Source organism: Equus asinus, chromosome 3 (genome assembly GCF_041296235.1).
Source record: "Equus asinus isolate D_3611 breed Donkey chromosome 3, EquAss-T2T_v2, whole genome shotgun sequence".
In the NCBI taxonomy this organism is placed as follows: domain Eukaryota; kingdom Metazoa; phylum Chordata; class Mammalia; order Perissodactyla; family Equidae; genus Equus; species Equus asinus.
In genome coordinates, this window is record NC_091792.1 from 90,944,821 (window position 1) to 90,970,284 (window position 25,464).

The 25,464-nt window shown below is 41.5% G+C and overlaps 1 protein-coding gene across 2 annotated transcripts in view; it reads left to right on the plus strand.

Moving 5' to 3' along the window:
- The first annotated feature begins 353 nt into the window (after nucleotides 1-353).
- The window catches only part of GPRIN3 (GPRIN family member 3), a 69,079-nt gene continuing 43,968 nt past the window's right edge, over nucleotides 354-25,464 (plus strand). Inside the window, exon 1 of one of the 2 annotated variants that reach the window (XM_014842477.3) lies at nucleotides 354-851. The gene's annotated coding sequence lies outside the window, so the exon portion shown is untranslated. Of the gene's footprint in view, nucleotides 852-888; nucleotides 1,103-25,464 lie in introns of those variants that run through there. The other variant, XM_070505372.1, reaches the window with a different exon arrangement.

The following is a 25,464-nucleotide window of genomic DNA, read 5'->3' on the forward strand; positions in this document are numbered from 1 at the left end:
GAGGAGACAGGAACACTGTCAGCACTGCCATCTCCACATACGCAGGACACTGTACATGTTGCAATACATATTAAACATCGGGTGATCTCCTTGTTTTCAGATGTTCACTGCACGTGGCTTTATTAGAAACCGCCTGCCAGAGTCTAGACACAGCCATGGAGTCTGGTGACCTGAGGGAGGGAGCAAGGGCCAGAATTCCCGCTGAGTCGCCCCAGCCCTCTACCTTAATCCCCTTCTTAACTTTCCATCTGCTACTGGATCCTTACAGCAGAACCACAACCTGCCAGCCCCTACCCAGCTCCAAACCCCCTCTCGCCCCCGCAGGCGCGCAGCAACCGCCGCGGCAACCCCTTCCCGCGGGACTCGGCAGGCTGGGCGGGGGTGCGGCGGGGGCGGAGCCCGACGTCCTGCTGCTGCTGCCGCCGTTGCCGCCACCGCCGCCTGCGAAGCTGCCTCCCCTTCCACGGATGCTCCGGCGGGGCAGCTCTGCCCTGCGTGGACAGATGGGCGCCCCCCGGGCCTGACGGACGAGCAGCCGGGCACGTGAACTCCCGCCTCCAATTTAGCTCTGTGCCCCGCGCCGGCGGCTGTGGCTGCAGCCCCGCGGTGGGGGCGGCCCCCGCGGTCTCCGCTTGGCTCCTGCGCGCCGCCTCTGCTCTTTGCATAGTAATTTCAGTTCCTGCAAGCACCCAGCTCGCTCCCGGAACAGGTCTGAGAAGGACCGCCGCTCCCGAGCACACCGGAGCCATCCGTGTGGCGCTGAGAGCCACTGCTTGGGATATGCGACGGGAAGCCCCCGCCACAGCGCAGGCAGTGACCCCGCCGCGCTGGGGAGAGCCGGGCGACAGCAGGTAGGCGACCTGCGGCCGCGGCAGGAGACGCCCCCCCGCGCCACCTCCGCCGGGCGTCCCACCCCGGGGGACGGGCGCTTTGCGGTGTGCTCGGTACTGCTGGGGATAGATTCGGTCCCACATTTTGCCCGGTGATCCTTTGCCTGTTGCTCTTGTCCCCATCCTATCCTGCGCTTCAGGAGGGACCATCTTTCTCGCAGGTGATGAATTTCTCTGCAAGGTCATTGCTCCCTTAGGCTCTGGCTTTGAAGGTAAATGGAAGAAGACGCCTGCTGTTCTTGTTCTTGGGCACTGGATTTATAATCAATCGAGTCTGCACACTGTGAATATCCAAATGGGTGTGTGTGTGTGTGTGTGTGTGTGTGTGTTTGGCAATACTACATTGACATTTTTCTTATTTTCCCTTGCTTATTCCCTTTAAGGTCAAAACACTATAGTTCTATATAATATATATGCGTTTGTGTGTGAATGTACACATGTTTACATATATATCGTTTTTCCTGAGCTAGGCGGAGAGAGAAGAAGGGTGAGCAGAGATTGATAAAGGGAAATCGTTGTAGAGACCTGTTCGGTGTCTAGAGGTGAACTTTGGAACCACGTTAAATCAGGGTAGAGACTAGAGGCTATTATAAACGGTCCTTCGGAGACGGATTTTAGAAATGCTCTGAAGAACACCATCAACCAATACACACAAGAGATCTCCATGCTATCCAGGCAGATCTGAAAGGTTGAGGCAAAATTTCAGACGCAACAATGGACAGTGAAATGGGGGGGGGGAAGGAGTGGGGGCGGGAATGAGGAGTACTTAGATACTGAAAAGTGGATTTGGGGTGGTGGGAAGGCACAAAGCCTTGTCAGATTTAAAGGGCCCTCTAAAGGGGTGTGGTGAGAAATCTCTGCCTGCGGTGTAGAGAATTCAAGGTTGAGATGATGTGAGTGTCCAGAAAGCGGGAGAAGTGGTGGGGAAAAGGCAAGGAGGTTTGGAGGGGGATGGGAGAAGCAGAGCTCAGAGCCACCAAGGAGCAACCACCATTTATTAAGGTATCTTCTTCTTCCTGTTAAAGCAATACCTTGGATATGCTCCATGTAAATATTTTTCACAACGCATTTGTTAAAGATCCATTGGTCCATGTTTTCATTCTGTTTTTGCAAGGAATCTGGGTCATGGTGGGACTGGAAGAAACTGAAGTGTTTACAACACCAGCAAGATTTGGAGAGAGAGTTGATGAAGGCTTAGCTTCATGAAATATTTACACATCTCTCGCGTGGGCTTTTGTTTGCTCTTGTTGGTGCTGCTGCATATTTTACTTTGATAATGCTTTGAGTGTACTTCTCCTGAATGTGCTTATTCTCCAGTTATAAACTCTTCTTTCTTTTCCATTGTTCACCGTTGGCCTGCCCTGAGTACCAACTGTGGGAATAAAGACACATGAGTCACGCATAAGGAAGAAAATCTTTTTCTCTTGCTATCTGCAAATGGCAGGAGTTTGTATTAGAGAATCTTCTTTTGAAAAAGAATTAGGAAGAACATTTTTCAAGTTTTTGTGCGTGTTTAATGGGGGGAATGAGTTGTTGATTCATAAACAGAAAAAAAAAAGTAGTGATTGCCATTGCAAGTCTAGATGTTACGTCGTTGCGATTTATTTTGGAAACAGCAGAGGAACTCCTGGAGATCCGTGTAGAGCATGTTGTGGTGTGGTGAGGCTTCACTTAATCGCTAACTAGACTGTTATCAAAATGACCAGGACAGAGTCACAAGTGCACAGCTTCATATGGAAAGTGGAGGACCGAAGCGTGCTACGAATCAGATCACTCTGAACTGAAGGTCTCAACAAGCTGTTTTGGAATTTGGGTGTTTTTTTAATTGCCTCAATACACTCGCCCAACACATTGAATTGTCCCTGCAACGTTTCCTTGATAGTGCCTCAAATATGCTTGAAAGAATATTATCAGCTACAGCTATCCTTCACTGTATGAATTTCCAGTCACAAAATCTGTGGCTTATGGGGAAGCAATGAAATATTGTTCATGGAATCACAAAAATCATAAAAGATTAGCCTCAGAGAGTCAGGACACGATTCCAGACCCAGCTCACACTTGAGCTCTTTCAGTGGCAGCTGTTTGTGCTCTGTATGTACTCGTTCATTGATTCATTCATGCATTCAACATATGATTATCTCGAACTGACGTGGTCCTGGACTGTGGAAGAGAAGAGAGAATGAGACAGTCTCAGCCTGCAGAACTAGGGAGGGAGGGACATCGGCTTGTTCAGGGCTATGGCGGGGCGAGCACAGGGTGCTGTGGAAGCCAGGTTGAGGAGGGGGAGAGGACAAGGACAGTTTCCAGGGACCTGAAGGGTGAGGTGAACTAGCTTGGTAAAGAGGAGAGAGAAGGGTAGTCCTGATACAGAGACCAAAGTATGCAGAGGCCCAGGAAGAACAAGAAGCTCTAGGTGGTTGAAAAACAGTGTGAGTAGATGAAGATGGAAAGCTGAAGATGGAGAAGGCAGTGGAATCCTTTCTCAGCTGAAGTCCAGCAGGGCTGCTAACTCATCTGGGCAGTAAACCGTTTAATCTGGATAAGTTAGGTAGACACATGCATATTGGGGCTCTATGTTGTTCACATTACCCACGTTTATATCCTTCAAATATCTGGAAACCATATTAATCTTAATTGACAATTGCCTGATTAAAAGGGAGACGTGTCCTTGAGAAAGTCATATTCTCTGTGCCTCGGTTTCTACATCCACAACATGTCTGCCATCTACTTTGCGTTTTGTGAAAATGACAGAGAATGAGGGAGTGGAGATTTGAGTTTTATAGAAATGCGGGGAATCTTATCTTCATGACAACTGTGCTCAGTGTAAAAGGGTGGAAAGTACTGTTTATTCTAAGCATTTAATTGTCCCAGACAACTCCAAAAGATGGTGTGAAAAAAATGAACAAAATGTCACTCAAGAGAGCCCAAAGGCCACATACAATTTTAAAATTATTTTTTAAGTGAGGGAAATATATACAGCAATGCCACAGTAATGAATAAGTGTCCTTCTTGGGGCCGGCCTGGTGGCATAGCGGTTAAGTTCGCACATTCTGCTTCAGTGGCCCGGGGTTCGCCTCAGATCCCGGGTGCGGCCATGGCACTGCTTGGCAAGCCATGCTGTGGTAGGCGTCCCACGTATAAAGTAGAGGAAGATGGGCACGGATGTTAGCTCAGGACCAGTCTTCCTCAGCAAAAAAAGAGGAGGATTGGCGGCAGATGTTAGCTCAGGGCTAATCTTCCTCAAAAAAAATAAAATAAGTGCCCTACCAGAACTGGTCACAGCCCATTGTGAAGTCAGTTTACTGGGTCTGATAGCATTTTCATTTTTGGAAAATTGTTAGAGTAAAATGGAATAGAAGGGTAAATAAGCTTTCTTCATTAACTTTTTAGTGAAATGTATATTTATAGGGATGTGTGCACTGGACTATGATGTTATGCATCATGTTCCAAAAAGTCTGAAAGCTACTGCTTTAAGTGATACAAGGAAGAGATGCTTCCAGCTTTCAAGACTCCAAGAGTTAACTAGAAGATCTGATACACAAGTATGTATGCAGTATTCTGAATAGCAGAATTGCCCGGAGAAAGGCAAGACCTTATGACTTACCACTAAATTCATGGCAGTAGAGGCAGAAGAGGGGGAGAGCCTTAGGGACTGAATTAATCCAGAAAGGCTCCAAGGAAGAGGTGGTACTTGAGCCAGTTTATGAAAGATGAATGGCTCTGGGTGGGCACTGAGGAAGGGGTGGTGATATAGAAGGAGGAAGTGAAGAATGAGGTGGGGTCATGTGAGGTTTATTTAAGAATCATTTAGAAAAGAAGAAATGAATATCAAGTTGTGGGGAGGGAATTACAGAAGAATTTCTGTTTAGATTGAAATATGACTCGAGTTGCTATTTATTTTATATCTAAGATTTCTTTTCCTGATACTGCTACTTTAAGAAAATCTAGATGGAATGGCCGTAATGTTATAAATCTGTCATTTCCTGCCATCTTTTTACTTCTTTTGCAATAATTTACTGGCTAGGCTTTGTTTCAATTGAATTGGATGGCTGAACTCTTGAAATTATGTGGTGTACCACATTGTAGCATGATTATTTCATTTCTCAGAACACAAGTACAGTCTTTGGCACTGAGGGGCAAGGGTGATGGAGTGATTGTCATAAATCGAGTGAACCCCTCTCTTCTCTTCAACAAGTCTCCTTTCTCAAGCGCCTCGTAAGCGCAAAGCCCTATGAACATGAAGCAGACCTTGTGGTGCTCATAACCCTGAAAGGAAGGGCAGAATCTGTGGATCTTCTTTTTCAGTTGCTCTGTGACTTGTCCATCATTTAGTTAAGTTTTTAAGTATGTTTGTGTGCATTTCAAGAAATTAGCATCAGAGTGTTTTTGCTGTAACCCAGTAGTTATTTTGAGGAGATAAAATCAGAGAAGAAATCTTTACTTGTGTTTCTGAAAACTTTTGGTGGGCTTCTTTCGGCTCTTGCTGTCTTTCCTATAAATAGGAATAAAGAAATGTTGTGATATTGATACCCTTTTGAATAAAGCTATACCTTTAACCAGAAGAACAGTGCCAGTTAAAATACAGACTTGTGTGCTTAAATGAGTTGATTTGGCATGCCGTCAAATTTGGAAATTCATTTTTATGTAAAGATGTCCTGGACTCCTCTTTCATCTTCCTTCTCCACATCAGAATGTTTAGATTAGTGATAATCAAACTTTTTTGCATAAGAGTTAAGTCTGGAATAATAAAAGCATTTAGAGGGTGCATTTGAATTGAAAAGACATTTATTGAATTTCATGGGGGAAAATGTATATACTCCTACAATTTAGATGACTTACTGTCTTGACTGCCAGCGAGAACATTTTTCACAGCTTTTTAGCTGGGCGTATTGGAGTTGGCAACACAGTAACAGCTTTCTAATTTTTCATGTCAGTAATTAGATTGTCGGCTTTGTTTTGAAGCTAGCAGCATAATTGGGGGCTCGAATTGTTATTACCAGGCAATAATAACTGACCCTTAGCTGGAAGGTTAAATGCTATGACCTATTGAATCTGAGTCCAAATCTGGAGGTGGGGCTTGGAAGTCTGTATTTTATAATGGTCCCAAGAGGATTCCAGTAGCCAGATTTGGACATCGCTGTTTAGTCCTGCCATTCTTCGCAAGGAAATAAAAAGGTTACACATGAGTCCCGAACAAGTTAATAACTTGTCCTAACTCACTGTTAGAGCTGAGGCTATAACTAGACCACGTCTTTCTAGTTCTCCACTGATTCTCAGCTAAAGGGACGAAGGACGGGGCCAGAAGAGAGCTCTGAGCATCTCCTGAGTGATGGGGGAAGGGAATCAAATTACTCAGGCAGCCTTCCTCCAAAATTGAGAGTCATACCATGAGCCTTTCTAAATGACAGTGCAGTGATCTCTGTCCCCAGGGTCTGATGTGGCAGAAAACTGTGAGGATCAGCTGTGTGATCTGTGGCAAGGCGCTTTCTTGGCCTTACATACCAGATTCAAATAAAAAATGTTAATTCTTGGGTCTCAAACCCAATGGATACCCAAGGCACCCCCAGGAAGATGGCTTTAGTCAGTAGTCACAGCCTGTGACACTTACAGAACCAAGAAAACCCTGGAAAAAACTCGAGGCTGGAGAGTGAAAATCCACAAAGTCACAGGCGCCCCCAGGGACCTAAGCACTGTTGCTAATTCAGTATCGGACAGCTGGACAGAGAGCTCCAGAGCTCCTTAAAAATCACATTTGCATCTACTAATTTTCTGGAGAGAAAGGAGCTGCAGAAAATCCTTTTTCAAGCCTGAATTGCAAATGGTCCTGCATAGTGAAAGATCTAGTTTAGGGGGAGTAATCAAGATGTGTTAAGTGGATAGATTCTGAATTGTTTTTTCAGGATATTGATTTCTAAAATTAAAATAACTCTATTGTGGCTATGGGGAACTCTTCTCTTTCTTTATAATGTAGAACTTTGAGTAAATGAAATGCTTGAGGGAGTTAAGGGCCTGTGTTTACTGTATTTTCTGAGTAATCAGAGCATCCTTTTTGTTTCAATTCTTGATGACAATTTTTCTAAAATGTAATAGCCTGTGCCTATGTGTCTGCCCTAATAAGTACAATATGGCAAATATCCTCAGGATTCTGAAGTTCGCATCGCCTCCAGGTTTTTATTCTGAATTAGGGCTGTGTAGAACAGGGCTGCTGAGCACAATACAGAATTTTAAAATTTTCTTCTTTTTTACTCTGTAACATGAATATGCTCTCTCATGATACACCTCTTAAAAATTCTTGTTGTTCAAAAATGCAAACGATATTTGATTCATTGTGGTATTTGACTCATTGTGGTTTCCACTTTCTGGAGTTTGGTTTGCTTCTGCCATTATATCACTTTGGAATCCTCATTCCTCCATCCTAAATTAGTCTCGCAATCCCCTTAAAATGTGGTTTAGAGCTCAGTTATTTCAGCAAACCCTCTGTGATTCTTAAGACCTGTTTCTAACTTTTATTTTATACACAGCATGAACTTTTAATTTATACTTAGTTATACTGTTCTTGAAAAAATGCAGGTAAAAATGAGGTGACTAGAATTTTAATGCTAATAAGAATTTTAATCAGAGCTAAGGTTAATAAATGGATGTACGTTTCCCCCTGCATCCTTGAATGAGTAAAAATTGCTTATGACAAATGGGTGTGGAGGCCTGGTCTTGTTCTCATGTTGAACATGTTCTGAAAGCAGTTAGAGAGCAGAAATCTGTCAATGTCAGGGTCAGGGGCTAAGCTCTCATTAAGTGAGTGAAAAATGCCTGTGCAATGTCCTTTCGCGAGGGGGTTGATTTCTTGTCTACACATATAGATTCTCAGACTGGACGAATGCTTTGCTGTGAGCATCTGAGAGACCTGGTGCACTTCATTTAACGTGCCAGACTTCAGGTTTGGGGATGTATGTACCAGACTAGAAATTGAAAACTGGCGGTCTGTGGGCCCAGCAGGAAGATCACATTTTTATTTGGCCTGCAGGTATTTATTTTTAATTAAGCCAATATTTAAAAATCAGATGATCTATTATAAAAAATGAAACGCAAACGCACATTCTCTAGGCTGCAGCTGGATAACGATGTGTGCTACCTCTTTATTACACTGCAGTCCCCACTACTCCCTATTGTCTCTCTAACGTTGAGGCTTCATATAAGTCACTTGTACTTAACAGCTTCAATTAATTGTGTTAGCTACCTAGAACCCATAGATATTGAGTTTGTGAAGTCTGGACTAGATGTTTTCTAAGGACCATTGAGTTCTACAATGCTCTGACTGTACTCATGCAATTCATGTGATTCTACGAAGTAGAGGGGTTATTGTATTGACTGTAGCTAACTCCTGTAAACTATAGTGACAGTCTAAAAAGTTTCCACCGTTAAAATATATAGATTCTGTGAAAGGTTAATGAATACAAACTGAGTTGACCTGGTCAGTTAGTAAGAAGAGAATGGTGGAATCTTTTGTTTGTTTCTTTGCTTGCTTGCTTTTTCTTCTCAATTATTTTATTGAGGTCATAATGCTTTATAACGTTGTGTAATTTCAGGCGTACATTATTATTTATCAGTGTCTGTATAGACTGCATCATGTTCACCGCCAATAGTCTAATTTTTATCTGTCACCATACATATGTGTCCCGTTACCCCTTCTGCCCTCCCCCCAACTCCCCTTCCCATCTGGTAACCACTAATATGTTCTCCTTCTGCATATGTTTATCTCCCACATATGAGTGAAATCATGTGGTGTTTGTCTTTCTCTGTCTGGATTCACTTAACATCATACTTTCAAGGTCCATCCATGTTGTTGCAAATGGGATGATTTTGTCTTTTTTATGGCTGAATAGTATTCCATTGTATATAGGTACCACATCTTCTGTATCCATTCATCAGTTGATGGACTTGTATTATTTCCACATCTTGGCTATTGTGAATAAAGCTGCAGTGAACATAGGGGTGCATAAAACTCTTTGAATTGTTGATTTCAAGTTCTTTGGATAAATACCCAGTAGTGGAATTGCTGGATCATATGGTATTTCTGTTTTTAATTTTTTGAGAAATCTCCATACTGTTTTCCTTAGTGGCTGCACCAGTTTGCATTCCCACCAGCAGTGTATGAAGCTTCCCTTTTCTCCACATCCTCTCCAATATTTATTATTTTTTGTCTTGTTAATTATAGCTATTTGCTTGCTTGCTTTCTACTATACCACATCTGGCAAAAAAAAAAAAAATTAAAAAGAATAGTTTTAACAATAATTTACTTATTCTTTAACTTGACCAATGATTATGTTTTACATTGGATTGCTTTATGTATTTTTGAATGCACCATATCTTTATTTTATGTACAACTCTTAAGTGTACACTTCACCTACATACCCTCCTGAAAGCCTAAAGCATCTCTCCATTATTCAAGCAATGGTACATTCCATTTAGTAGGCCAGGCAGTGGAGAATAAACTGTCAGAAGTAGTATTGACTCATATCCCAGCTTGTGTCTGTGTCTGTACAGCTGAGAAATGCTCATCTAAGCATGGCAGTTGGCTGTGCGCTCCACCCATCGCTGAAACTCCTCACATCACTGCACAGTCTGGCCACTTGATTGTGTGGAACTGCTATTAATGTGACTAAAAATGAGGTGACTATGTCAGGGTCGATTTATTCGTGTTGTAAATAAAGACAAACGCCCTTCCGAGACAACAAGATGGAAAACTCAGGCAGATGTCTAAAGTGGGGAAAGCTCCTGATAGCTCCCTGAAGTCTCTCGTTCTTTCTCAACTTCTGCTGCCACTTTCCTTCCACGTGCACACTTCACTGCATACCACCCCCACATCGTGCCTCCTACTTTACTTCTAAAAACGTCCTCGCATCTAATTATTAATCCTAAAGTGTCGGTGCTTCAGCAGCTTCACTCTGAGAAGACAGTGCTGAGAATAGTATCAGTGGAAGCCAACGGAGGACACCGTGCAGGTTGACGCTGTGCTTTCTTTGGACGGGTGCATTTCCTCGTAGACTGCTGTCCACGTCTTTAAAGACGAGGCGTCCTGTCACCTGAAATGTATCAACAATATATAAAAGACCATGGGTGTTAAAATTCTTTAGGGATAAAGTTAATTTTTTCTGAGTGATCTTAAATAACATAAATTTAGTTACACTGAAACGTTTATGCTCTCAACTATTCTCCTATTCCCCTGGTGGTTATTTTGATGTTTAAAATTGTAATGATGGGTTCTTAAAAGATCATTCCTCTGGGGTTTGTGGCTTTTGAGTGGGGAGGCTCAGTCTCGGGGAAGGATGATAAAAGTTAATAACCTGAGCTGGATTGGATTGAGGGTGCATCCATACTTCTCCTTTGCAAAGGAAATAAAAGCATTCCTCACACTGGAAATAGAAATTGATTTAGGAGATGAAGCATAGAACGTGAAAGGGGGTTGTCAGGAGGCCCTGATTTAAGGAAGATGGATGCTTGGATCATTAAATAAATTTGTATTGAGTGCTTGATATGTATGTTAGACCCTTGATGTATGTTAGATATGTGCTAGGGATTCAAGTTGAATAAAATTATTTGAGAGTCTGAACCCTCAAATAGTTCCTAGACTACTGTACAGGATAAACTTATTAAGAGCTATGGCTCAGCAAAGATAAAGTGGGCTCTTTTCCTGGTCAGCATCTCTGGGAATTCCCCTGGCTGCCTAACGACCAGGCTTCTTTCTCCATCCCCCCAGGCACCCCCTGTACGTCTCTCTTCCTTCCTGAGGCTCTAGCAATTCAGCTTCACTTCCGTTCCTCCTCACAGCTTCACCACCTGCTCGCCACACCTGGGTTCCTTTCTTCCCAGCCAGGCCAACTTGAAAATGAGAGGAAGCCTTTCCCACACTACACTTCCTTAATGGCGTAAAAAATAAAGACACAGATGCATGTATTTTCTGCTTTATTCTGCTAAAAACAACTAAGAAACAGAGGGTAGCAAAGTGACCAAGATGGGGGAGGTCTAAGAGAAATCTTCTAAATTTCTGCTGGTGGCTGGGCCGTACACTCTAGGAAGCTTCCTCCTCATGACTGTCAGAACCTCAGTGAAACTTCATCCTCTCTCTTTTTTTCTATTCAAGAAAATATCTACAAATTCAAGTGAGATGAATGCGAGTAACATTATTACAGAATTACTTTATTATCGACATTAGCAAAACTGACATTAGAGAAAACTGCTCTAAATGGTTTGATAAATCATTTGTTGTCATTGGTACTTTATCGTTGCTCCTAAGTGGTTTGTGATATGCTAGTTTATTTTAAGACAGTTTAAAGGCCACTGTTTAGATTATTGCTTAGACTCTCAGGGATCACCCCCACTCTTGGGGGATGATCTTGAATCAGATCATTATTGGGTAATGCACCCATTTCAGGGCCCTGAAATTACCCGGCTGTCTTCATGGCTGCTCGGTGGAATACCGCACGCCCTCGTGCTGTCTTTTTTTTCCTAAGGTGGTCTCAGCACTCTTCCCTGGTCTTCCTCTCCAGGGTTAGGACCCTGGAAGCGCAAGTGGTAATGCATGTCTCGGGAATGCCTGGTGAATGATTCCATCTCTGTGTGTTTACCCTGCTGAGAGCAGAATTTCCTCACCTTGCTGCCCAGAAGCCCATGGCACAGTGGAGAAAGAAGTGGGGGACCATAGATTACAGAACTGATGATGATGATGATGATGATGACTGAAGGAGAACGAACGACCAACCGAGCACGCGAGGCTAGAGGAAGTAAAGTGGGGCACGGGGGGAGCAAGAGTCCAAAGGACCCCACTCAGGGCACTTTGCCGTCTTGGTTCTAAGGCATAAGAGAGTCCTGATCCATTTCTCTTTATCCATCTACCTTCCCCTGAGGAAATGGGTGACGGATGGACGGACTCCAGATCTGCAGAGATCTCCGACTCTCAGATCTTTATTCTTTAGACTTCTCTTCCAGTGGCATCTAAAACCATTTTTCATTCAAACAAATCTCTGAGGTTTGTACTATTATTTCCCCCATTTTAGAGATCAGGAAGAGATCAAATAACTTGCCATGGTCCTGCAGATAGTAATCAGCTGAGCTGTGTGTGAGTTAAGAGTCATCCAACTTCAGAGGCCACATGCTTCCCCACTGTGCTACACTGCAGTCTGTTAACGTTATTGATATTAATACCAGGAACACTCAGGCAAAATATGAGGCGTAGGCAGGATTTTATAGACTGCTTTCTCCTATCTCAGATTGCATTTTGTGTTGCTTAAAAACCAAATGTGAAAGCTTCTAAATCAGTGATGTCAGTTTTAAACAAACAGGATGAGTTAAAGGACAATCATTTTAGGTTAAAACTTTATAAATCATTGTATAGGCAGTAAAATTGGAAAACAAAACTTTTTATTGAAATAGCCAGATGACACAGATGTTCAGCAAACAGCATTTCTTTGTTTCTCAAAAGAAAACCAAATACATATCACAAAGTCACGTGTGCACACACGTGCGCATACACACATATAACAAGAAAAACCAGGCATGTGTCTGGGGTTAGCCCTACCTGAGGACTTTGGACTTAGAAACTATTTATAGAACCAGTGTTTCCGTGATTGATGTTTTAATCACAGACATTCATTTACTTATGAAAGTTGAGCAATTCCGTATTATAGCTTGCAGCTAAGTATTCTAGTTACGAACTGAAGATGAAAACAGGGTAATCTATGTAGAGGAGGCCCATTTGAGACAGTTTCTTCTTAAAACTATATTTCTAATAAATTAATGGCATTCGACAGGAAGATGAATATACATATCTCTGTCCATTTTGAAGATGAACATCCATTAATTGTTTTTTAAAGCCATGACTTCTGCCCTAATTTTTTTTTTAGTCCCTTAATAAGCAATTGATGTTTTTTCTAGTTAAAAAAAAATTGACGGAAGTTACCTACAGGCATTAGTCTTATTACTGGACTCTTGTCATCAATCTGGAATGTTGTTACCACTTTGTGTTGTTTCAAAAGCTGAACTCTTTGTTCCAGAGGGTGGCGCAGTGGAATGCACTGCTTTTCAAAAGTGCGGGAGATTTCCATCAGTGACCTGTGAGATGACCTTAGTGTACGGATTTTTATTTTATTTTAATAGTTATGAATTTATTTTAATATAAAAATATGTTAAGAATAAATTTAAAGTTGTATTTTTAAAAATACACTATGTGAAAAATATTTTATTAGCACATCAAAGTTGTGATTATACAGATATCATTTCTTAAGACTAGGCTGATATTTTCAAGCAGTGCACCAGTTAAAATCACTTGAATGAAAAATGTTAAGTAAAAAATAGCTTAGATAAGAAGTATATAAGGCAAAAATTATGAAAGAGATTCACAAATGTCACAATCTGTGAAAGTGATACGTGAAATCATGTTATTATCCAAGGCACCACAGGTTCTCTCTAGAAATTGGTTGGTCCAGAAATCCCTAAGATCAATTCTAGCTCTAATGCCCAATTTTTTTTTTGTCAATCTTGCTTTTTTTTTTTTTCAAATTCTTGGGCCTGTTTGCTGAATTTTAGGTCTTCTCGGCCTTTTCTGGAACTTAGAGATACCCTTTTTTTCTCCCCGTCTCCATCACCACCAAGCATTTATGCATTCATTCATTTACACATGTACTCATGAAACAAACATCCTGTTCACCATGCCTAGGTAACGTTGGCATGCACAAAAGCTACAGCATTCTATGCTTCTGACTTCTGTGTTAAATGAGTATACATGTTTGTGATTCTCATTGAAGTTAAAGCTCTGGACTTAATTTTTTCTTTGTACTTCCTGAACCACTAAGAGATCTTCAATGGAAAGTCCCTTCATTGATAAAAACACATTATCAAGCTCATATTACAAATTTAAAACGTGTTTTGTGCAAATCCTGAATGGGATTATACACAAAAATGGACACAAGGGGTTTGTACATTTCATAGCTAGAAAAATCCAGTTCTCGGGCCATTTTGAACATTTGGGAAAAAATTAGTACTTTCATGGTTTTTGAGTAGAAGGTAACACATCCTTGGTCTGTTAGAAATTTTTACAAGCCTGAGTCAAATGAGGAATTTTAACACTTAGCAGTTGTTGTTTTTTTTTAATCAGTTACATTGAGAGAGGCATTGAATTTCCATGGCATATATTGTTTTTCTATATCGTTTACCCTCAAACAAGTGGTTAAGGTGTAACTATGATTATGATTATTTTTCCTTGGGAATTTGTTCTTGCAAAACATCGCTAAATGTTGTAAAGCATCTGAGTATAATGAGTATAACTTGTCACAAGCAACTATGTAATGTCAATAGAACTGTTTTATGTTTGCCAGTAATTCATAAGATTTCTCTATACTGGTGAAGAGGATATAGCTGTGGTTTCCTGCTGGAGTTTCTATATAATAATGAGAAAAGCTTCAGAGGATGCAGTTGGTGTGGTTGTTTGCTCAGACACTGCTGCTCTTTTCTTTTTTGTAAAAAACAGGAAGCTGAAATTTATTCTCTACAACTGATGTTTAATAAGGACTTATCTGTGTGCCGCTATGGGAGGATATAAAGATGAAAAGATGCATCCCTGCCTTTAACGACCATAAAACCTTAATATTAAGAAAAAGTAAAGAGGTTGAAGCATTCCTGGCAGTATTTATCTACTTTCAATGCACATATTGTGATAAAAATTAATGAATTGAAATTGTTTTCAAAATTTTTTTTTATGTTTTTTCAGGAATAGATATAACTTTCCAAGTGTCACGTTAAAACATATTTTGAAGAAAACCTAAGGTGGTTTTTAGCTCTAGTAATTGCTTCAAAGTTCAAATTAATTTTAGTTTTTCTCAGTTCGCTGGTCGTGGACCAAACTCCCGGTTCCCCAGCCAGTAGTTTTGAGGGGAATTGGGCAAAAGAGCATATTCCAAGTCCCTTTCTCAAAAACAAGGTAAAATAAAATGACATACTTAGGCTTAATAAGTCAGTACTGTTGCATTTGATGCTATCATAAATTTTAAAAAAAGAAAGCTGTGCACAAAAGGAATATTTGTAACCAAGTACATATTCTGAATAGAAACGATTTAATGGAAGCCGTATCAGTTAGGAAAGCAGAACCACTGTGGGGATATGGGATAATGGATTTATTATAAGTCTGAAACCTAACGCAATTGTGCGAGTTTATAAAGAAGTCTATGGGAAGTGGTTGCTTTTGCATCTGGTATTGGGCCTGAAGTCATCATAGGATAGCAGAGCTGGCAGTTGGGGAAAAAAGCTGCATGTGAAGTGGAACCAAGCAAGGGCAGACTGAAACCCTAGAGACAAGATGGAACCCGTAAAGACAAACTGGAACCTCCAACTTCAGTGACCTGATAGAACTGTAGAAGGAGCCGGCAGTCTTCACTGCAAAGCTGTCATGCACCTGCCCAGAAGCTGGAGATGGGCATCTGGTGGGAAGTGAAGCACCACAGCCTGGCTGCCGCCTGACATCCCAGTGAGCCAGGAGATCAGCGCACAGCACCTGGTGTACCACACTGCCCTTGCCAGCAGTGTAAGGCTGCCGCTTCACTCTGCCTTCCAGAGAGCACGGAAACTTGCCTTGTAGCCAACTGTAATGAAGAACCCTGTGGGGAAGGGAATTCTGCAAACGGATTTTTATCTGAGCTGAATTGGCAGCTAGTGCAAAACCACCACAGAAACTGTCCGTTAGAAAGAGAAATGTGTAAGGTCAGAAAGTCCTTTGTTCTGCAAGAATCTTTTCTGCTGAAGGGATCAGAATCCAGTCTGCTCATGGATTATGTCTGAGACATTCTGTTCTATGGGCTTGTACAAAGTTTCTTCTCTACGCAACTGTAAGTTGTTGGTTTACTGCCATTTAGAAACTAAAGTTTATAAAAAAGTTTATAAAAAAGTTCCAAGACTCATGTCATTTAAGCAACTGAGCTGATCTCTTCAAAATGTATATCATCTTTCAATATAAAAGTTAATGAGATTAACTTGGCACATGGCTGGGTGATGTAACGATGAACATATTTTCTGCCACAATAGATTCCAAACTCCATTTTTAGATTCCCGTAGGTGCTACAGAAGGTTCGTGTAATGTAATATTGCAGAAAAGCAAAAACTCAGCTAGAAGGAAGCTGCCTTCCCAGCGTTTCTTTTCTTTCGTTCTTTTTTGCTTTGAGACTCTTTTGCTTGTAAGGATGGATGCAGTGGTGCTGTACGAAGTGGGGAGCTCACCGATGGGGGAAGTATTTAACCAGCTGCTATAGCCAGAATTCCTGCAGTGAGTGGGAGCTTCTGACTGCAATGACTACAGTGACTACAGAGCTTCTGAAACTCACTCCACTTTCAAGATTCTTTGTCTTTATCAGTGACAACCTCTTTTCTTTCCCCAACTCACTTGATAAATGATGTTTACAAGGTGGGTGCCTCCTGTAATTCCAACTTTTTCTCTCTCACCTAAAAAGCACATTGAAATGCAAGTAAGTCATCTAGTTTGTAAAATAAATTATTAAACAAGTAATCTATTATCTCTTATTTAAGTACTAGGAAGAAAAATCTTGTCTTTCTTATAAACACAAGAAATCTATTACTCAAATATTTCACCATCCAAACCATATTTTCTAATTTACCCCTTGGTAAAGCAAGGAAACGAAAATCCAAAATTTATACAAATACCCAGGAAAGCAAATGGAAATGGAAATATCCATGGAAAGGGAGAAAAATGCATAGTTTTATTAAAATTTCTTTGGTATACAACAATTGATAAAATTAGGCCATACTATATTATGTTTTGGATACATTTGTTCTATCATTGTGTGTGTTGACCCAATCTGATCATCTGGAAACATTTATTTAAGTAGCTTGTGTCATTTTCCTGTTGTTTCCAATCTCTGCACCTGGGTTGAGGGGCAGTGTATCATATGTACAAAGATGGCTAAGATTTGCTCCTTACCCACAAAGGAATCTGGAATCTAGTGGGAGAGAGAATACAAAGATCCAAGGGAAGGGAGAGGAAGGTGTGTGGAGGGTGAGCTTAAGATGGAAATAGAAATATTATGGTTCTAAAAAGATGAAATTTTAAAATTCTTTCCCACACTGCACATCTAGAATGGCAAAAAAAAAAAAAAAAAACCTGTGACAATACCAAGTGTTGGCAAAGATATAAAGCAACTGGAGCTCCCGTACATTGCTAGTGGGGATATGAAATGGTACAGCTACTATGGAAAATATTTTGGCAGTTCCTATAAAGTTAAACATTCACTTACTGTATGACCTGGCAATTCCACCCCTATTTACCTAAATGAAATAAAAACCTATTGTGACGTGAAGACTTATTTATAGTGGCTTTATTCATAATCACCAAAAATAGGAAGTATCCCAAATATCCCTTAACTAGGAAATGAATAAACAAACAGTGGCACGTTTGGGTAGTGGAATACTACTCAGCAGTGAAGAGGAACAAACTATTGATGCACACAACAACACAGATGAATTTCAAATATATTATGCTGAGTAAAGAAGCCAGACTGAAATAGCTGTGCACATTTGTGTTTGTATCACATTCTCATGAAAGCAAAACTAGGGGTGGAGAACAGAAGAGTGGTTAAGAGTTGGGGGGAGTTTTACTACAAAGCAGTAGTCAGTTCCCAAAGGAGTTTCTTTGAGGGGTGATAGGACTGTTCTGTATCTTGATTGTGGTGGTGATCATACAACTACACATTTGTCAAAATTCATAAAAAAATATACCAAAAAGAGTAAAGAGAACTGTTTGTAAATTTTATTATTAAAAAAAAATTCAGCCTGGAATCACAGTCCAGAGTATAGCATCCTCCTGGTTGTGCGGTCAGAAAAGTAGGCCATATGGAGAAGATGCTAATCCTAGTCCCTGTTTATTGACACAGAAAAATGTGCAAGTTGTATGTATTTGTGCTCTGATCTCTAGAAATCTTGGGTTAGTTTCAATCTCAAAACTCTCTTTAAATGGATAGGAGCAAGTATCCTGGGACCCTGGGTATTCTGACAATTCTGTAGCCTAAAGTGATGTTATGTTAACCATCTGGCGGGTGGGTGTGAGAGAGTATGAGCTTGCTGTGTCCTCTACTGTCTGTGTGTGAATGGGGCATGCCGCTCTCTCCCCAATCTCATGTTCACAGACTCTGAGAGAAATTGTTTATTCCATTATTATTTATTGAGGTTTTATTATATGAGAAGGGCTGTGTTACATGCTGTGAGGCTAAATATTGAGCTCCTTAGAGTCTCTATCAGAAATGGAGCTTACAACCTGGGCGAGAGATAAGACATGTGACTCAATAACTATAATTCAATCAGATTATGATAAATCCTATAATAGGGGTTTTCTCACTGAATGAACTATGGCTGTTGAGAGGAGGAAGTCATCGCTTCCTGCCGGGGTATCAGGAAGGGCTTATTTTGCAGAGATTGTGGCATTTGTCTTGAACTTTACAACTCCAGTAGATCCTAGGCTCTTTGAGAAATGGATCCTTTCTGTCTTATTCACTAGTTTTCCCCCATGTCTAGCCCAGTGGCTGATACGCTATTGATTCATCCCTGTTTTGGAATTAATGGATGAAAGAAAGAAAACACAGATAGTATTTTCAAAGGCAGAGACTGCATTCCAGGGGGGCCCTGGCCTGAGCAGAAGAATCAGGCAAATGCTTCAAGCGTGTTTGAGAAACTGAGAGTAGTTCAGTGTGGCTGGAGGACAGGAGGGTCTTGGGAAGCAGTGTCCCAAAATGGTCTTGAAATCAAACCGGAGGGGGTCTTTGGGTCCAGGTTAAGTAATTTGAACATTTTTCAGTATAGGAAGCCACTGAAGGATATTGAGTTGAAAATGATGTGATCAGACCTGTGTTTTAAAAGGATGTCATTTGACGGTGATTTTGAGACCGTGACTATTAGTGATTATATAAACTGCATTGGAGCAAAGTAGAGAGACCGTGCCCGAGGCACCTGTGCCAACTCAGCCGTGACCTGGAGAAGGCAGTTGTCGGAATATTGCACCTGGAAGACAGAGTCAGAAGCCCTGGGATCTAGTCCTAACTCTGCTTCTCACCTGTGGAGCAAATCACATACGTTTCTGAAGCCTCAGTCTTCGTATCTATGAGGTTAAGGTGGAAATGAGAAGAAATAATATCTATGGGGGCTTTGTATATTCTAAAGAGCTACATAAATGTGAGAGGTATTGTTATTTGAGTCCCACTTATTGGAGAGAGTGTTGCAAATATTTCTGGTGGAGATGTGACAGGAATTGGAGAGTGCAGGTTGATTATAGGAGGCGAGGGAGCCAAAGCTGTCAAAACGACTCCAGGAGTTTAAGCCAGACCTGACTGGGAGAACGTTCGTGCCATTATCAGAAATAGAGATGTCAGGAGGGAAAGTTCGTTTTGGCAGAATGATGTCGAATCCTGGGTTGGACATTGAGTTTGGGATCCGACATGCAGGTCGGGTCTCTGGCCCTCGTTATAACATGGAATAGACGGGAAGGTGGGAGAAAGTGATGTCTGAAATTTCAGCTGTCAGATCAGCACCGTTGGATATCCTGAGTGGGAAAGAGAGTTCCAAGGAGAGGAAAGAAGAGAATTCCTGGTAAAACCCGGACTTAGGGGTTGGAAAAGGAATACGTTTGGCTACAAAAGGACCACAAAGGAAAGTCGCCAAAGGAGAGTGTCAGGAACACAGGATCCATGGTGAGAACCGTGCCAGCAGGTCAAGGCGCATGAGGCATAAAATTCCATTTCCTCATTTTGAAATTGAGAAAATAATACCTTCCTTGCTGGCTTGTGGTGGAGGGTAAATAAGAGACAGTACTTAGTGCAGTATCATACATCATAGGCTTTAAATTGGAGCTATTAGTATTGTTATTGGAAAGTAATTCTCATTTTCAGTATCCTTTAGGAAATTTTAAAACTGTAACCCAGACCTTGTGAGTTTCATATGTGTGTGATGTTGCCTTTTTAAAAAATAAATCATAGGCTAAATTTTCTGCATAATCCCATCTCCTGAGCTTTAAAGAATAAAAAATGGTTCCATCACAACTAGAAGGACCCACAACGAAGAATATACAACTGTGTACCGGAGGGGCTTTGGGGAGAAAAAGGAAAAAATAAAATCTTGAAAAACATGGTTCCACCCCAGTTTTAGAAGAGCCCCTTGCTCTTCTGACAAACGCCTGTTGTTTCTCGGTAACTCGTGAGGGTATCCTGTGTGGAAAAGCAGATTTCTCCCATCCAGGCCAGAGCTGAGTCACAGCAAGGGACACAGGGCGAGAGGAAGTTGCTCATCTGTTTGCCTCTGCCTTAAGGGGGAATTTATCCTTTATGTGGAGTTCATGCTAAATTTCACTCCCAACGGTGGCAATGAAAACTTAGTTGACCCAGAAAATCATTAGTGAAGGGGAAAATTTTTACAGAATATTGGTTTGGTATATGTGCTTTTACATTATCCTGTGAATAAGAAACCAAGACAGCATAGGACAGTCCTCAAATCTATTTGTGTCATGTTGATAATTTTTAAAATTCTTATCTAAAGGCTGGGCATCTCTGCTTTGATTCATGTGAGAATCAGTTTGCTTTTCAAAGAGGGAAAAAAAAAAACAACACTCCCTTCCAAGATCACATCTTGTGTCTCATCTCAAATCAGCGACCTTGAAAATGTGTGCAATTAAGGAGACAGTGAGAGAACAGAAACGTGGGCGTCTGCAGTTAACTCTGGGCAAGAGCATCCCAGCGAGGAGAGGAGAGGAGCCCGAGATCGTTAGGGACCCTGTGGCTCTGAAATTCCGTGGCACATTATCCACGTGTTCAGATGATTAACCAAAAATTGTGGAAACTCCCAAGAAAATTGATAGTGCCTTTTTGTCATCGTTTGATATAAGTTTGCTGGCCTGACACTGAAATCAAAGCAAATTTTCTTCTGTCTTTGCAATAATCTGTAAAAATCAAGATTATCATGCAATCAGCCTATCAATCTTTCTTAATTTAGGATTTATTATGATTTTCCTAATATTCAAAAACACTACTAAACACACATTTCTTTCTTCTCTTTCATTCCACATTTTAGATAATGGAGTTATTGATTTTTTGCTTATTTCAAAGAAGAGAACTTTGAAATAATTTCTGGAATAAAATCCGATTTCTTAACCTGGCATTAAAGTCTCCTCATAACAGACTTGGGCCTAGAGCCCTGATTCCCGGGAGTATCCAGGCGCATCTCCCATGTACACCCTCCCAGCTCTCTTCCTTCATATACTCTTCATTCTGGGCACAATGGACCACAGTTATCTGGTAATTTCCTGCCTTGGAATCTTTGCTTAGGCTCTCCCCTCTGCCCAAAAGTCTCAGTTTTTAAAACCCAACTAAATCTTTACTCTGTGCTAGGAATAGCCCACAGTCCGATTTGGTCAGTTTGGATCTATTAACCACAGTAGACTAACTTCTAATAACGTTAACCCCAAACTTTCGGTGGCTTAAGGAAATAAAATTACATGGATATTTTTTTTAACTCTTTACCAACGCTTCCAAAAAGCCTTTTCACCCTGTTGTTAATAACATCTCCCTCCTGCGCTCCCGTTGCGCTGTCCTCTACATGTCTAGTATGAGAGTTGTTTTTAGGGGTGTATCTTCCCTAAAATGTTCAACTTTGGAGCATATCAGCCAGCTTTTGTATTTCTTTGTTTATGTTTTTATAGCCCCCACAAAACTTAGCACAATGCCCCATACATAGGAATCCTCAGGAAATGTTCATTGAATTCAGTTCAGTGTTCTATTGAGCTCGGTGCTGAATTCTTCAAGATTTTGAGGCTAGCGAAGTAGATTTAAAAGAAATAATTTGCTTTGTAAGTATTTTTGCAGTACTACCTTCCAAATCCTTGTAAGATTAACAGTTGGGGTTTTTTGTGAGTGTCTTTCTTCTGTCTAAGGCATTTATGGTATTTAAGCCATCTTTCATGTGATGAGAGAAGCACGCATTTTCTCTCTCAGTACTTGGTCACTTTTCTTCTTTGAGATTTTTGTTTTCTACTCAATCTGAAAGTCAGGAAGCTCCTGGAACCAATGAGAAGGAATAAAAGAAAAATAGGAAGTGAATGTATAAGAAGTGATGTACATGATAAGGGGAACTACATTGAAATTGGAGTCGTATTTTTTAAAAGATGAAGAAAAAAGATGAAAGAACTGTAGTATTTTTTAAAGTAAGCTTTCTGACTGTTAGGTGGATTCTCAGATGAAAAGAAAGTATCTCTGATGTGATAAAGACAGAATATAGGAAAGCACCAGTGAAAGATGAATTTGGCTGAAAGGGAGATATCAAAGCTGATCTGAAGCAAGCCCCAGACAGAGAACAACGAGGAATCAAAAGGTCGAGTCCAAGATTTGGGGGATCGTCATTCTATGCTGGTTACAATGAGCATCACCCACCTGGTACTGTCATCTGTACAACTTTAACGAGATGATCAGCAAAAGCCATAGTTTTGTTGAAGTAAGTTGGGCTTCTGCAATGAACATTTTCATGTTTTGCAAATTGGTGCTCTTCTTGACTTCTGCTTCCTTTCACTGCTGTTGTTAAAACAGTCAGACAATATGACAACTACTCAAGCATTGCGTTCTCTTAATTTACATATATATATATGTATACATAAAGAAAACATACTTCTGTTAAAACAGTACTTAAGTGTGATTGAGCAACCTCTGCAAAAAGGAAATCTCTAAAAATTAAGGAAAAAGATATATTCTGCAAAAGAAAAAGAGAGAGTGCTGAGAATATGAGCAACTGATGAAGTCAAGCTAGAAAATGATTAATCTAAGTGAAAAACTAGCATATCACTCCTTTTTCCCCTGAGGATAAATTAGTCAGTTGGAGCAGCAGAGTTACAGATTTAGGCAGAGTGGACCTTCTGACAAGCTGCCGTCACAGGGAATACCCCAAACCCCAGGTCCTCCGCCTTCTTGGATACACTGGTTTACATTAGACGCCTTTTCTCCATTAGTGTCAATTTCAGTTTGCGTACGGGTGAATCTTGAGTAATTTCTTTTAGGAATAATTATGGAGAAAGGACATAGTAAGATTTGAGAAAGGTAAAAAGAAGAGAATTGAATGACAGATGCAAGAATTGAGATTTTTGCAACACAGCCTGAGATTTCCAACACATGTACAGAATTAAAATGTCAAGTTATGGACCATGATCCTTTGTTTATTCTGTGATTATGGAGTGGGTTGAGTCAGGAAAGGGAGGTAGGGAAGGGGCAGTGGCCTTGGAAGGCAGACCCGGCAGGGAGTTTGTATTAGTAAGAAAACCCAAGTAATTGTGTTACCATTGTAACTAATACTGTGCTGCCAACACTGTGCCCAGCTCTCTTCTGAGAGCTCACAACACCCCTGTAAGATAGATGCTGTTTTCATCACTGTGTTACATGTGTTGTCAGCCTTACCTGAGGCCACACAGCTGGAAAGTGGCAAGCAGGGTGTGAATCCAAATCATCTGATCCTAGAGCACGCTCTTAACCACCGTGCTAATACAGCCTCTCACACAGAGAAGTGTTTCCAGAAGGTAAGGGTCGTAGTAATTCCGCCCTGCTGCTAGTTCTCTAGTGTGTTGTTTTCAGTCCTCTGCCTCTGCTCACGCTGATCCCTCTGCCTTGAGTGGCCTCCTTCCATTTACCCTTTCCTTCACCCGCTAACTCTTCATCCTTCAGGTCTCAGCTCAGGGGTCATCCTGCTCAGCAAAGCTTTCCAGAACCCTCCTCAAGGTGGGCAGAGTCCCTTACCTCACAGAATTATGTGGTACCCTGTGAATGCATCCATCGTGGCATTGACTGTAGCATCCTGTTACCTGTCCATCTCGTCTTGAAGCCTGGGATGCTCCCACTGTCTCATCCTTCACATCCAGTTATGGTGTGCAGGTGATTTGACCTCTTCCGTATATCTAGATCCATCTCTTCCTCTCTATTCCTGTGGCCCCTGTTCTGGTTCTCACAGTACCTTCTGCTGTAGCCTTCTGAGAGGGCCCTCTGCCTCCAGTCTCCACACACCTGCCCCCTCGAGCCCACAGTGACTGCCCGTGACCCGGGTAAAGTCATCCAAGGCCCAGCACAGTCTCGCTTTGTCACTCCCTTCAGCCCCGTCTCTTGACAGATGGCTGCTTTTGCCATCGGCCTCACATCTAGAGCTCCAGCAGCGCTCAACCGCTTATTCTTCCAACCCCACCCCCCAACCTCTCCTCCCAACAGGCTGTCTCTCGCTTCTGTACATCTTCACACGTGGTTGTTCATGTGCACCTGAAATGCCCTCTCCTCCCCCGGGCAAACTCCTGCTCAACTTTCAAGGCACTTTGCTGTCACCTACACTCAGAGGCCCTGGGTGGCCGCTCCCGCAGATGCACCAACAGTGTGCTCTCATAACGCCCTGTGCCTCGCTCTCTCCAGGGCCTCGCTCTGTTGTATTCCAATCATCCCTTTATTATTCTGCCTCCACTGCTAGATAGGAACGTCCTGAAGGTGAGGAAAACTGGTACATTCACCAGGACATTCCCAGTACCTGGAACCTAGCAACCACTTAATAGATGTTTGGAGAATGAATTGATGAGTTAATGTACATGTTAAAATGACACATATATGAGTATATATACATAACACTACTTCCCCCTTTCAGGCCTGATGCTTTACTCTCTCTCCTTGCCCGTCGCTCCTCATTAAACTTGGAGCCGTTCCCGAAGCCCACCTTGTGGGCACTGTGACCTGTGGGATGACTTATGTACTGTTCCTGATGCTTCTTCCTTCCCCGTGTTGCAGTAGATCTCCGCTTGTTCCTCAGGCAGCCTTCCCAGATTGCACAAGTTGGAAGGAATCATTCTTCTCTTGTGTTAACTTGAAATCTCTGGCACCGGACTTGCCTTTGTCCCCAGCAGATGCCTGTCCCTGAAGGCAGGGAGTGAGTCTTGTTCATCTTTGTGGCTCTCCAGCACCTACCACAGATCCAGCACTAGTATATGTTAAACAGTTTGGGATAACCAAAACAAGTAGTATGTTTCGTGTTTAGTACTTTCAGGCTCTTATTTAGCTGGTAAGAGTTGAATAAATAAGAAAAATAATCATTGTGAAGACCCCGCTTTAATCTCATTTCATAGCCTTCAGTTAAGCAAGAGGTCTTACAAGCAACACACTCAAGCCCTTGGCTATCTTTGGTGATCTTGATAATAGTTGGTCTTCTTAGGCCCAAATATATGTGAATGATATTCTTATCACTATTAGAAAAAAATGTCATCCATTAGCATCTGAGGGTAATGTAATTGCATCTACAGCATATAATCAGATTAATGAATTCTTAAGAGTGAACAAGTCCAGCTTATCATATCTTTATGAGACGCATTTCCACAGATTTGTGAGTTCTTTAACGTAAACTCAGAGGCTGATTCATAATTCCCATGATCACAACGTGAGAGAGCCCACTGCGCCACTCCAGGCCATGAGGAGGTCGTTTTTAGTGAGTAAAGTATCAACACTTCTGACGAGTGAGTCCTCAGGCTGACGTTCTACAC